At 37.7% G+C, this 13,569-nt stretch overlaps 1 protein-coding gene across 1 annotated transcript in view; it reads right to left on the bottom strand.

Moving 5' to 3' along the window:
• Positions 1 to 2,428, bottom strand: part of JMJD1C (jumonji domain containing 1C) — a 107,202-nt gene extending 104,774 nt beyond the window's left edge. Inside the window, exon 1 of the mRNA XM_058810133.1 lies at positions 2,346 to 2,428. The gene's annotated coding sequence lies outside the window, so the exon portion shown is untranslated. The remainder of the gene's footprint in view (positions 1 to 2,345) is intronic.
• Positions 2,429 to 13,569: the final 11,141 nt, after the last annotated feature.

The raw sequence follows: 13,569 nt of genomic DNA, 5'->3' as shown, positions 1-13,569 counted from the left end.
AGAGAAATACTACATAAAATTTTCTAAAATATTGCTTTGCTTTGATACAAAACTGTATCAAAACCATTTATTTTGGTATGATTTTTTTTTCAATATTGTTCACATGCATGGGAATGCTTGAGACTTTTCCTTTAAAGGCTACATCAAGACTCAGCTTTTTCCAAGTACGTGTATTACCACGTCCACACTTGGGATTTCACATAAAAATGCAAATATTCCTATTGCTGTTTGAAAAATCTTTTTTTTTAACCACCCTTTTCATGCTTTCTTATTTTTAGTGAGTCTTGTTTGGAAAATAAACAAAAAACAAAAAACCACAACTAAAACACACCACAAACCTTCACAGAGCTCATCCACTCCAATCCACTGCAATGTTTTGATAGTCTGGTGACAAAAGCCAAAAGTTCCATGGCAGTTTGAGCACCCTCACTGCTCCCCAAGCCATGGTGTGCTCAGAGTTGCTGTTGATACACAGCAAAACCTTGGGAGGTCTCTGTGGAGAGAATCTGCTCTAACTACAGCTAATATCCTGTATCTGCACTTTCCCTCAAATATGTTTTTTCTGGAATGGATGACTAGAGGGTTTGACTCAGGAAACAATTGCTAGAACATCTGTACCCAGGCCAAGTATAAATGAGAGAATTTCTGAGGATTTCTCATCCTTAACATCTGAAAACTGTGACCTGAAGCTATTTGGGCCTCGCTTCAGCCTATACTATTTCAATTTTTAACTGTAAAAGCACGAGGCAAATCTTTTGAAAATCTTCCTTCTCATGCCTATCAGCTGCCTCAAGAATGTAAACATTTTAAAAAATTACAGAATTTGTAAGATAGAGATGGAAGAAAAAAGGTTTTTGCCTTTTGCTGGACCAGCACAAGTTGGATAAAAGTGTCTGCTAGGAGAAAGATTCAACCAAAACTTTCACACATTAGCAAATACACACTTTTAATTTGGGGACAGGATCAGCAGCCAGACTAGAATGCTTTATAGAAATACACCCCCTCTAAACCCAACAAGGATCTCTATCCTAGAGGGTGAGATTAAAAGCATGTAAAATAGCAGAGTACTTAGACACTAAGATAAGTTTTGAACAGAATTTAAAAGACCCATCTCAATCAAGGAGTGATGGGTGGCTTCAAAGAGCAAATAACATGGCTCCCTAAAACTAAAAATTCTTGCTCAAGGATAGACTAACTTGCCTGTAAAAGCAAATATATGACTCAGCCTGTACATCCAGAAAGTTTCCTTGCTTTACTCAAACACACAAGCTGAGTAGGAGTATTAACTGAAGAGGAGTAAGTCAACCCAAAATCATCCATGACTTTTTTGACCAGACTGCTTCATGACCATCAGCATGACTGTTCCCACCCCAGCTTCAGAAAAACTATCCCACAATAGCATTCCAAGAAATCCATCAGATGCTCAGAGACAATAATATCAACAGTATATTGAAAGGAAACAGATACAGCAAAAGCCAGAGGGGAAAAAAGTCATCATCTAAATTCATTATGACTGTAAACATTTTTTTTAAAGAGTGAGTTACACATATTAAGCTTATTCTCAAATATATCTAAGACTTCCCTTCATCATTTTCACAAATTTGTTGGAGCCCCTTTCAGCCACAAGTCTGTGAGGAATCTTCCCCAGCTGTGTACAAAGCAAAACCATCCAACACAGTAGGTTCCCAAAATCTCACATCTATTTGGCTCTTCTGAAGACTTTGCTAGCACTACTAGATTCTTTGGAGAAAAAAGGCACACATGTTTATTGCTTTTTAGATTATCTCATCAGATATATCTAAAGGCATGTCACAAATGCACACAGCCTCCAAGCAGTTATCTCAACAGCTTTAAATGCTTGGGCACCAATCCAGAAAGATCACCTCATAAACCAGGCAAACAATTACCACTTACTTGATTAATCTTTTCTCATCCTTCTGAACTCTGACCTGAATTTCAGCTACCTCCTTCGTGGAAACTGAGGGCATCACAAGCTTAAGGGTTTATTTTTCACCTTAATTTCAATTCTCCCCAGAGCAGTAACGTGTTACTGGCAAGTTTATATTTGTAAGATGCTTTGACTACGCAAAGTGACATTAATCCTGTTATGTCAGTCAGAGACCACTTTTGCAGTGCTTTAGGTTGATTCAAAAAGGAAGATGAGTGACTATTACCACATCACTCCAACACCAACAGGCTTTACTAGATTTTTCTTATCCTTTTCTTACCCTTCTCCCCCTCCATGCTCACCACTTCCCATTACCACAGGAGTAACCTAGACAGTTTCTTAAGGACAGAATTAAAGAGAATTAAATGCTTTAGTAAATGCAATTAAAGTATCTTACCAATGCAGGCCATTGAATTTGTTTGATTTTTGATCCCTGAGTCTGGCTTGGGTCCTTTCTTTTTGCCCAGACCAGCTGGTACTCCACCAAGAAGGCTGCAAAATCTTCATAAACTTTAACCCATTCTCGCTTTTCCCATTCAAGGTCATCAAATTCCACATACACCTGGGGAAATTGAAGAAAGGAAAGGACATACATTATTGCACATACACAGCATGTGTTCATCTACATGCACTTTTTAATGTATACATTAAAAAATTTAATGCAAGATCTTTTTTATTACCCATTTTAATGCTATGGTTTTGAAATTATATATTCAGTTCCTACACCACAGAAGACAGTTTTCTTGGCAGTGCATTTGTGGTGTAAAGAGGAGAGTTACTAAAACATTACCACTAACATTGGGTGTCTTATCACATGAACAACAAGCATTACACTAAGTATTTAATAATAGCATTCAAGTAATACATACAGCTATCTACATAATCACTAAGTTTTATGAATACTTCTCATTTTCAGTTCAAATATAAGTGATGTAATACAAACCAACTAACCAGTGATATAGTTTTAAGGGAAAAAGAAGTCAGTTGGAAGAGCACCAGAAAGGACATCCTGAGCCTGCAGACCTGGCTACTACAAGCAAGTCCAGCACACAGCAGCTCACAGAAGCAGCTCAGTTTCCTCCTGCAATTTGGCTCAAAAACCAAACCAAACAAGAAACAATACCACCACGTTTTGCTTCCAGCTAGGTTAATGTGGAACCAGTTTGTAACTATTTGATCTTGTGCTATCCCAGTATAGAACAGCTGTACCTTCTCCCCTCAGCTGCATTCACTAAACCACTAAGTTAAATACACCACACCTTTTGTCTCCTCTTGTGCAGAGCGCAGAGGGATCTCAGAGCTATCCAAAAGCTATCTGCATATCTCTGCTAAACCCATTACATTTCAAAATTAAAGAATTCATTTTAAAGTTAAAAATAACTCAAAGTAGTAAGTTGTTCTCTTTTCTCAATGAGAAATATCCTAAGAAAAAAGCAGCGGGTAAAATACAAAAAATGCCACTGCTTGTTACACTAAATGGAGAAGGGAAGATGCTTTCCTACACCTCTGAACTTCAGCCTCAGCCACACCCAAGGCAATTTCCAAAACTGGAGTTTCTTCCTGTATCTGCTTCTGAGAACTAAAAATCACTGTCACAGAAATATTCTTCTCTTTTAGATCTGGTTAATTTTAGGCCTACAACATACTTTCTTGTCTAGACTTTCTGTCTCACACTATCAAACATGTACTACAGAGTGTTCCTTCTCATCTTGTCCTTCTGCCTTCTGAGTGCACAACTTCAATTTTCACCACGCCACTTCTCACTCCTCTACCCAAGTTCATCATCCCAGTTTTCTCCACAGATACTTTTGACCCATATTACTCCCACTTCATTCCCACACACTTTCCTCTTCCCTTTCTTCTTTAAAGCATCAGATCAAGAAGATCCTCTCACCTCTACTGTTCATTACTACAGCAATTGCCTCTTCTTCTAACAAAGCAAGTAGAAAACAGCAGCAAAAACTGTTACCACTAAAAAAACTCCACTTTTTAATAATTTCATTTCTAGAGACTAATTCTAAAATCTGTAATAAAGTTGCAGAATATTCATTTCTTAATCTAAAGAGTTAAGAGGAACAGTAAACAGAGTAAAACTGTAAAACACTGGCAGGAAAGCACATCATATCCCAAATCATTTTGGCAGCATTAATTATCTTGTATTTGCAGCTATTTTGAAGCCTTCTGGAGAACCATTTATTTGTAAAATTTGTCATTTGATCAATTCTAAAGACAATCTTCAGTGACCGTACAGTTAAAAATCACTCTCTAAAATGCACCTCCTTCCTGCAAATTTCACTCAATTATTTCAGACTGGTCAAATAACTTTGGTTTAGTATCTGGAAAGACACTTCACCTGGGTAGTCTGTAGCAAAGTGTGAAGAGGTTAAGCAGCAGACCTCCCACAGCAGCACATTAAAAAAAAATAGGAGGCAAGGAGAATCAAATGAATAAATATTTTTGAAAAACACAGTTAAGTCTAAAGCAGAGTTAGCAGTTTAGAAACAGCCACACTAAAACATACTGTATCTTCTGGCCACTGGCCAAAGCTTGTGGATAGCTGTGATACAATCTAGTGTTTGTGTGCAAGTTTTGCACCCCAAATAAACCAAAATTCAGCACAGCGACAGTGGGAGTTACTGCTGAGCTATCTGCAGAGTCTCCTGGCACCATATAATTAGATCTTCAAAGGAGCAGTTCCAAGAAAAGTGGAGAATGGAGCATGGCACAGAGCCAGTCTGCCATGGCTCAGGGCACCATATTCCTCCTCTAGTTCCACACACAATCCTTGGGAATCACTTCTGCCAGCTTCCACCACTTGCACGTTTCCATGCCAAGCCTATTAACTATCTGCTGGCTTTTTAAAGTTGATTTTTGAAAAGCAGAAGCAATAGAGACAAAATGAAGCACCCAGTTCATTACCCATTCTCTGTTTGGCTGGGAAATTAATTTTTCTAAGGCAACAGTAAAGGCTCTGAAAAATAGAGGCTTCCCCTTTCTGTGCACACTGACCTCCCACACAGAGACAAGCACTATCTCAAACAGCACAGTTTATGAAAGGGAGTAAAAAGGGAAAAAGATGAGGAAAGGAAGCAATCCAGCAACCTACGCCAACAAAATAAAATAGAGAGTCAAAGTTAGACCCTCTAAGGAGTGCAAAGCCTAAAAATATTTCATCTTTTTTGCTCCACTGACAGAACACTATACAGCAAGAAACTCTATGACATTTGCCTCCCTAAGAATGAATGCTGATTTTGAGATTTTTCAGCCAAATTTTGCTTCATTGCCTTGTCAACTATTTGTGGATAGATATTATATGTTTGTGTTCCCAGAGCAGCTGAAGCCTTCTCACCACGTATGCATTCTCTTGAATAAAAAGGAGAAATTCCCACTGGGATGAGATTATATTTATAATTGGCATTAATGTGCTAATTTTGTAACTCACTGCTATCTTCCAACAGGAAGCAGCATAAGCTTTAGTATGCTTTTCCAAGTAAAGCAAGACAACAAATTTATTTCCAATGGAGTCAGCCAAGCAATTGCAACAAAATATTGTTATTTCTAAGCCCAAACACAACAACCATGGTGAAATCCTCTACATGCAGAACTGTAATCGAGAGTTTTCCAGTCATTTCTGCTCCAAATAAATATGCCTGACAAAATAAATTTTGAAACCCTTTAGAACTGCCACAAAAGCAAGGCTGACTTCCAAAAAATTTGACTTAAAATGTTAAAAAGCATAGTCCATGCATCATCCACTTTGTTAAAACTCCTTGAGCGCCTTGTTATCCAAGTTCTGTTTGCCCTCCTAAGGGAAGAGAGGACATTTTCCCCTTCATTACCTAATGATTGTTAGCAAAATGTTTATTTCTAGGAAGAAAAAAATCAAGCTACCTCTCTGAGCATGTTTTCAATAGGGCCAAGAAAACACTACTTTATACAATATTAAATGGTTTTTCATCAACACCAGTTTGGCTGCTGACTTCAAGGTGAGCCTCAGAGTGAATCCCCCTGGGTTTCCCTTGTAACACTTTTCTATTACAACAGATAGAATACTGTGCCATGATCAATTATTACACATATATACTTCATTAAAAAATTATAAGTCTTGAAAACTGCAGACTCAGATGCTAAAAATTATCTGTGCAATTCAAATGTCTTAGTTATGCAACTTAAGATAGACCTCTTAGTATGTAATCAAGATTCAAAAACTAGCTGTCAAATTTCCAACCTTGTGATGTATAGCCAAGTGAACACACAAATGCAAATCTAATATGTAATTTAATGGAAATGCATTTAAAACCACAAAATTTTACTTAAAAACACACAATTTCCAATGATGAAGGAAAACAAAAATTTTCCATTTGACAGAAGTTATACAAAGTTAGGCAAAATAACTAGAAAATTCAAAATACAAGTCCAAATTAGTTCTTCCCTTTCCATATTCCCCAATGTTAAGTGCAACCTGCACATTTTCATTCTGGGGAACAAGCATTCTATGGGATGTTTAAGAAAGGTTTATTCTTGGCCCAGTAACAAGGGCTCTGGGAGTTTCTTGGTTTTGAAAGAAAATCTACCTGCAGGAAAGAAAAGCCAGACAGCCAAGGGAGCAGGCAGAACCTCCTGCTGCTGCTGCCACAGAGGTGGAGGGAGGCAGTGAGTCCATGGATACCACACCAAGCCACCTATGGCAGTGGTGGGGTTTGAAATTGCCAGGATTGCTCCTGGAATTCTGAGCCTCTGACAACTCTGACCCCTTGCTCAGCTCTGGTGTGATCCTCAGCATAGTACACAGCTGAGAATTAAAACAAACTACACTAGACTCTGGAAAAGTTGTCCATCTCCTGATGGATTGCCAAACATCCAGCTGGTACAAACTAAGGCTAGTTTAAGTACAGAGAGAATGGAGACAGTAAGGGTGCTTTTATAAAACTTAATCTTCCCATCCTGTTCCAAATATCCTTGACTTCTCAGGTTATTACAAATTGTTTCTTTCATGGAGATGGCATTACCCAGCAGTTAAGTCTTTCTAAATATATCTAAACCTAATCAAATGCAATCAAAGCACAAGTTACTATAAAGCAAAACAGCTTAACACAGGAAAATTATTCCTCTTTTATGCAAGTGCTACCCATTTCCACATGGAAAAGTGGTGAAATAGCAACCAAAGGCAGCAGTCAGGATTTTTCTTCAATAAAGGGCTTCAATGTTGCTTTTTGTTACCAAAATTTCCTCAGTCTTTCACATTAGTATTTCACAGTCACTCTACAATATAAAAAGCTCATAAAAAGCATTTTAAAGTACACTGGCATTCTCCATATAGCCTAAAAGCAACTGCAACAGCTGAAATAATAGCAATAGATTTGTCTTCAACTAGCAAATATTTTAGTATTAAAAGATGGGGTTTACTGCCTCCATATATTCTTTAAAATAGGCAGCATTTTTACTGCAGATCAGATGTGTTTGTTCACTTATATTTGCAGTCAAGAAAGTAGCTAGTTTTGACAAAAAGTACTAAATGTACCGTGTATTTTTTAGGCAGGGTGAGCAGATACCCATAATACCACACAAAGTCTCTAGAAGACCTGAAAATGTTCTTGACAAAACTGGCATGCCACAATTTAAGGAACATAATAGCTTGTCTCTAAAATGCAAGAGCCCTGCTTCTAACTCTCAAGCACTAGGAAAAAAGCTGTAGAATCAGATAGATGCTTTATAGACATGAACACTGAAAGCTCCTTAAAAGATGGGACAAATCAGCAGTGCGAGTTATTTTATGCTATTTCAGCTCTTAAAACATGAAATTGTTTGAACGAATATTCAAATCTGCACATCTGTTCTGATTATTTGTGAAGTTTGCAAGAAGTAACAAATTTAAGGGCAGAAGATCTAATTTTCTATTTAATGAGCAGAGAAAGTGCTCTACTTTGATTTACTGTGGAAATCGAAGGGACAATTCCTCAAAGATTAAATCCTGTTTTGATATACCCTTCTACCATGAAGAAACATGCTGATAATTCTGAATACTTAAATTCTCTGTTTATTCAAAAGAAAATTGAATAGGTGTAGTATCTCAGCAGCAGTCCTCAATCAGAAGCTGGAAAGTTGAAGTGCACAAAAAGAGAGGTTGGTTCATTATCTGCAGAGAATCAAGTTTCTGTTGCTTCAGGATTCACAACTGCTTGGAAACCCCCTCTTTTTTTTTAGTACAAAATGATTCTAGGTCTGTCCAGCAGGAAAGCACCAAGATTTACTTCCTCCCACTGAAAGACCACACATAGCAGCCAGCTACAGCTCCTCTGAAATGCAAGGAGACAACACTTCCAAAAACACTGTTCTCATTACTTAGAGAAGAAAAAAATCTGCAGCCTCAGGATCATCTGCTGAAGATGTCTAAAACTCCAGAGGAGCCTGTGTCACTGCTTGAGTCACACAGTGACAGACACACTCAAGCTGAGGCCACACTTGCACTGCCAGCATTGCTCAACACTTCAGGGCTGGCAGAATAAGGAAGACAGCCCTGCTCTCTCACCAGGCTCCTGAATAAAGCAGAGCTGCACACTCACTGCAAGACATCTCAAATATGTGCCATGTGCACAAGGGAACAGGGCCAGATGTAGCAAATACATGCTCCAATAAACATGGATTTTCCAGGTAGCTTCCTTATATCAAGCCTTAAAACATAAATATCCTACAAATACAGAGAGGCCTTGAAACAACAACAATTATTTCTTTCCAGTTTATGGTTAATTTTCAAACCTTGATTCTGCATTCCCCAAAATGCATGCTAGAACACTGACAATAAAGTAGCCTCTGCAGAAGAAAAATGCAGCAAAAAAATTGGTTTCAAAACTGAGGAAAAATACCAGTAGTATTGCAACAGCCTGCTGCAGTCTGTGGCTTGGATTGCTAAGCAACCAGCACATCATGTAGAGCACAGAGTAGAGATTGCAGAGAAGATGACAGAATAAAAAAGCATCCTACTTGCAGGCCCAAGAGCAGCCTTGAAAATAAAGAAAACCACCTAACACAAGTATGTGACTTTCATCCCACAATTTAAAATGCATATTCTGAACAGAAAGATGAAGGGAGAAAATATGATGTACAATGAAATGAAAGAGAACAAAATCCTATACTTCTTGTATGTGAGTTTTAAATTAATTTCTCAAAAGAAAAAGACTTCCCTCTGATAAAAAGACAATCTACAGGAGTGCCAAGCTTTATTTTACAAGCTACTTAAATCATTGTGTTTAAATTATTTGGCATACCTATTTTGCAAATATTTTTCCAAATTCAGATCTTAACAGCAAAGTGAAGTGACACACAAACCAGAAATTAAATCATGACTCTACTGGACTTACAAAGAAACCAATGGGGCACAAGTAGCCCCATTTGAAAGATGTTTTACATTCCAGAAATTTCCTGAATTACTTATCCCAAGTGAGAAATAGAAGTGACTTACTATTTTAAGAAACCACGGCCTATTGAATCATAACTAGGTAAAGTATGCACATCACACAAAAACCTCCTGGCCCTCCAGGCCTGAAAACATCTTTCAAATTCTTTTCACTATTACACAACATAGAAAAAATTTACTATACCTCAATTTCTAAATTATCATGTCTAAAAACAGTAGTTAAGAAGCACACATACTATAGGAAGTCTACACATTCAATTTAAAAATTATATTACAATTTGTTTTCAAATCAGATGTAATTTAAATAAGGTAAATTAAAAGCCAATTTAAAAACTTTAGTGATTTAAATGATTTGTTAATTAATCTGTGCTAATACTAACATTCATAATATCACACTAAAAAGATCAACACCTGTCATTTAATAAGGAACCATTATTGCTAAGTTTTAGTTTTTAAAAGATTATGCTGACTTTAAACTGCATATATCTGTCATTTGAAGATGTGACTAAAACCAACAAAAAAATAACTACCAGACTATTTAAAACACTAGATATTAATGGATTTAAGTCAATTTTTACAATGTGATGGCTTATTAATGAAGACAAAGCTTGTCTACCTGGCCATCAGCAATCACAATGCACTGCAGGAAGCTAAATTGAAGTGAATGGTGAAAGGAATGGGTCACCTCCTAGTCAGAATTCACCAACTGCTATTTTTCCTCATCCCCAGTCTGAGAGAGAAACAACTCTGCCTCTTGTGGGGCAGGAAACGTAACCAACCAACCTGGCTGTTACTGTAGCCAGCAAGGTATGGCTGCAAAGCCACCCATGGGCAAACAGCTCAGCTTCAGCCCTCCTGAGAGTCCAAATTCACAGTCTAAATGCACAAAGCTGGCACTTTGGAGATGATCAGGACCTGAGCAGGGAGCTACAGAGTTTTTCTGATGTCTCAGTGCAGCTGAACAGCCCAAAGCTGAAGCACTGCTAAAGGGAATCAAGAGCTAAAAGCACAGGACCTTCCCTATTTCTACCAACACAATCCAATCAGCCATCCTCAACAGGTGAGGAGCCAAACCAGCCATCCCTCCCAGGCTCAAAGGACTGACCCTAAGGACCTGAAAGTACTTCTCACTATCTGCCCAGACAGAGGTTCAACCTGATTCATGTGCTGCTACAACAAGTGGTGTGCTCCCAAATCCAGAGTGCAGACACCGATTAAACTCTGCACTTTGGAACAGCAAATCTTTATTTGAAGTGGAACAGAAGAGACACTGTAAAAGAAAATTAAGGTTTGGAGATGAACTTTTGATACTCTTACTTGGGAATCCAGGCTAGGAAAGACCAAGTGCCTCTCAGCTGCTCTGTGTGCCCACATCAGTCTCCAGACAGCAAGCCAAACAAACCAGGAGTGGGCTCACAAACTATTTCCTTTTTGTCAGATAAAGCCAGAGATATCAAAAAGACACCAGCAAATCCTTAGCATAGTGACAAATCACCAGAGGAAGCTGGCTGGTAGATTTTGTTTGTACTGGAGACATTTTCTCAAGGTCTAGCTCATATCAACAGCAAAAATTCCAGCAGACAAACTCACTTAATTCATTGCTTTCTTGGGTCATCTTACAGGAATTAAGAGAACTATGGGGGACTATTCCAAAAGTAACCAGAAATGCAAGAAAAAAATTGAGCTACCAAAAAGAGACATTATATTGGCATTTTTATAAATTATTATCCATTACAAAATGGTAATTTTCTGTATTCTGACAACAACAGCATTTGCTCTTGTAACCAAGACTGTTAACCTCAGGCAACCAGCCAACCAAACAAATCTCAGCAAGCAGATGAGAAAATAGCAGTAATAGCAATAATAATCATAATCTTCTGAAGCAAGACAAAATGTTAGTGAAATATTTATCTACTTCATTGATCATCTGCTGAAACCTTTGAGATTTTTTCAGGCCTTTTTTCCATTATAAGAGGACTAGAATATTTGAGTAGAGAAGGTAGTACCATATCAATTACTTTAAAGCTTTACCTTTTATTGGAGAACATGTTACAGTTTTAACAGTAATTTGCTGTCCTCTTTCCTCCAATTCACATGCTACCAATAACCACATTGCAAACTGGTCCTGGTTTCTCCTGGTCCTGACAAAAACCACCTCTAAGCAGAACAATAAAGACAAACAGTTTCTAAGGTCTTCCTAGCTAAGATTCAGAGTATTTGACTTTGGCTGTTTTGTTCAAGTTCTAATTTTTTTATAATCTGAATTATTAAAGTCTTCCCTTGTAGTCTTGTGACTGCATTCAGTGCTATCTCACAAGCTGAATTATTGTTTTGTTGTTTAAGAGTCAACTTCATGTTACCACTGCAGCCTGAGTTTCAACCTCCTCTACAAGTCATCTTTCAATGCTACATCTGTTTCCCTCACACTTGTCTAATACTTCACACTGGAGAGTCACCATTCACTCAAAAAGGCTCCCATAAAATTTTTCTGATGTAACTAAAAACTTAAAAACATCTGCTAACAAAAGATTCATAAACAAAACTTACCTAGGTCTACTTCTTTCTTATAGGTTTGGTGCAGCATAAAACAGCAAAGTAAGATCTGTACTCAAGAGGTTGAAGCTTCAAAGGATTAACATATGGACTTTTGAGGTCTATATGAGCTTCCTTTATTTTTCCATCTGGCACCAAACTGCAAGGCTAGACTTTACAGAGAAGAACTGGGTCATTACAGTTCAGAGTTCACCAGTGCATAAATGTCCACAAACTGGGATCAAAGTTCATTCAACTCTGCACTGAGATATCTCCAGCAATTACTAAAAGGTCAGAGGAGATTAAGAGCAGGGCTGGTGGCACATGTGAGCAAACATGACATCAGGAAACAGCCTGACAAAGGTAAGCAACGTTTTGGGAGCAGGAGAGGAAATGTAACCATGGCTTCCTGGGGTTTCAGACTGTGTTAATCCACATCCTCAATCTCCTCTTTGCCATAATGGCCACTCCTGAGTCACAGATATCCAAATGTCTGAGCAAAAAAATTACACTTATATAAATAATAGGTAAACTCTGGATATACAGAAATACAGTAGCATGATAAGTAATTTAGCAAATGTTCTTTCCCATTGCACAATCTTAAGGAGATGGTTTACATCAGAATGAAGACATTAGCAATGTGGACAGTTTGGTCCCAACTTAATAAAGCACTTACATTTTGTCAATGTATTGCAAAAGTCTTTTAATAGTAATTTGCATGTGTTTGGCTTTTTAATTAACAAAAAATAAACAAAAAACTTCAGTCACTGATGGTGAGTTGGGAGGTTCTGCCCTCACTCCCTGACAGAAAGCAAGTCACAATGTCTGTGCTTCACACCCATCCTCTAGATCCAGAGTACAGTCACTTCAGCCCAGTGCTGCCTCCTCTGACCACAAATTCCTTGGGAGCTGAGATTATGTTTACATGACACTCAATGTGTTGCAGATTGAATGCCAGGGGCTTTTCAGGTGCAGCTGAGGTGTTACAAGACAAATTGTGCTGGAGCATAGAACTACAAACACAACCAGCTCCTCTGAACAATTGCCCACTTTGTTGTTGCAGCTGCTAAGGCTACAGCACAGGAGGAATGGCTTCAAATAAACAGAATTACTGATGCAGAAAAGCTTCAGGAAAACAGGGGTGAAAAGCACTTAAGGTTACAGAAGCCACTCACAATACATAGATGAAAATTCTCTTTCCATGTGTTTCTCTACTACTGTCTTTCAGAAGAGAGACTTTTGCTCTGTTCTCTAACATCAGTTTTTGTTCTTCAATAAAATTTCTCAAAAATGTGAGGTCATTTAACCTTTTACATCTTGAGTATTAACTAACCTATTTCAGTATCACAATTGTCCAAACTACAGAGAAATGTTTGATTTTTAACTTAATGGCATAATTCTTTTAAAGCTTTCAGCATAACTCTTGTTAATTAGAAATTGTCCTAGAAATATCCAACGTACAACAACACAAAAAACTGAAGGCAACAAAATATTCTGCATTTTCAGTTCTCCTAGTAATTCCTTTCAAAGGTCTTTTCAAAGGAGGAACAATAGATCCATTGATAAGACCAAGAGAACAACAGATCCCACAGATAACACAATCAAACCCTTAGTGCTTAAGGCCACAAGTAAAGACATAAGAACAAAATATTGGCAATGAGCATACATCAAAAGC

Source organism: Ammospiza caudacuta, chromosome 9 (assembly GCF_027887145.1).
Source record: "Ammospiza caudacuta isolate bAmmCau1 chromosome 9, bAmmCau1.pri, whole genome shotgun sequence".
In the NCBI taxonomy this organism is placed as follows: domain Eukaryota; kingdom Metazoa; phylum Chordata; class Aves; order Passeriformes; family Passerellidae; genus Ammospiza; species Ammospiza caudacuta.
The sequence above is the reverse complement of the archived record's forward strand: the minus strand, read 5'-3'. Positions and strand labels throughout refer to the sequence as shown.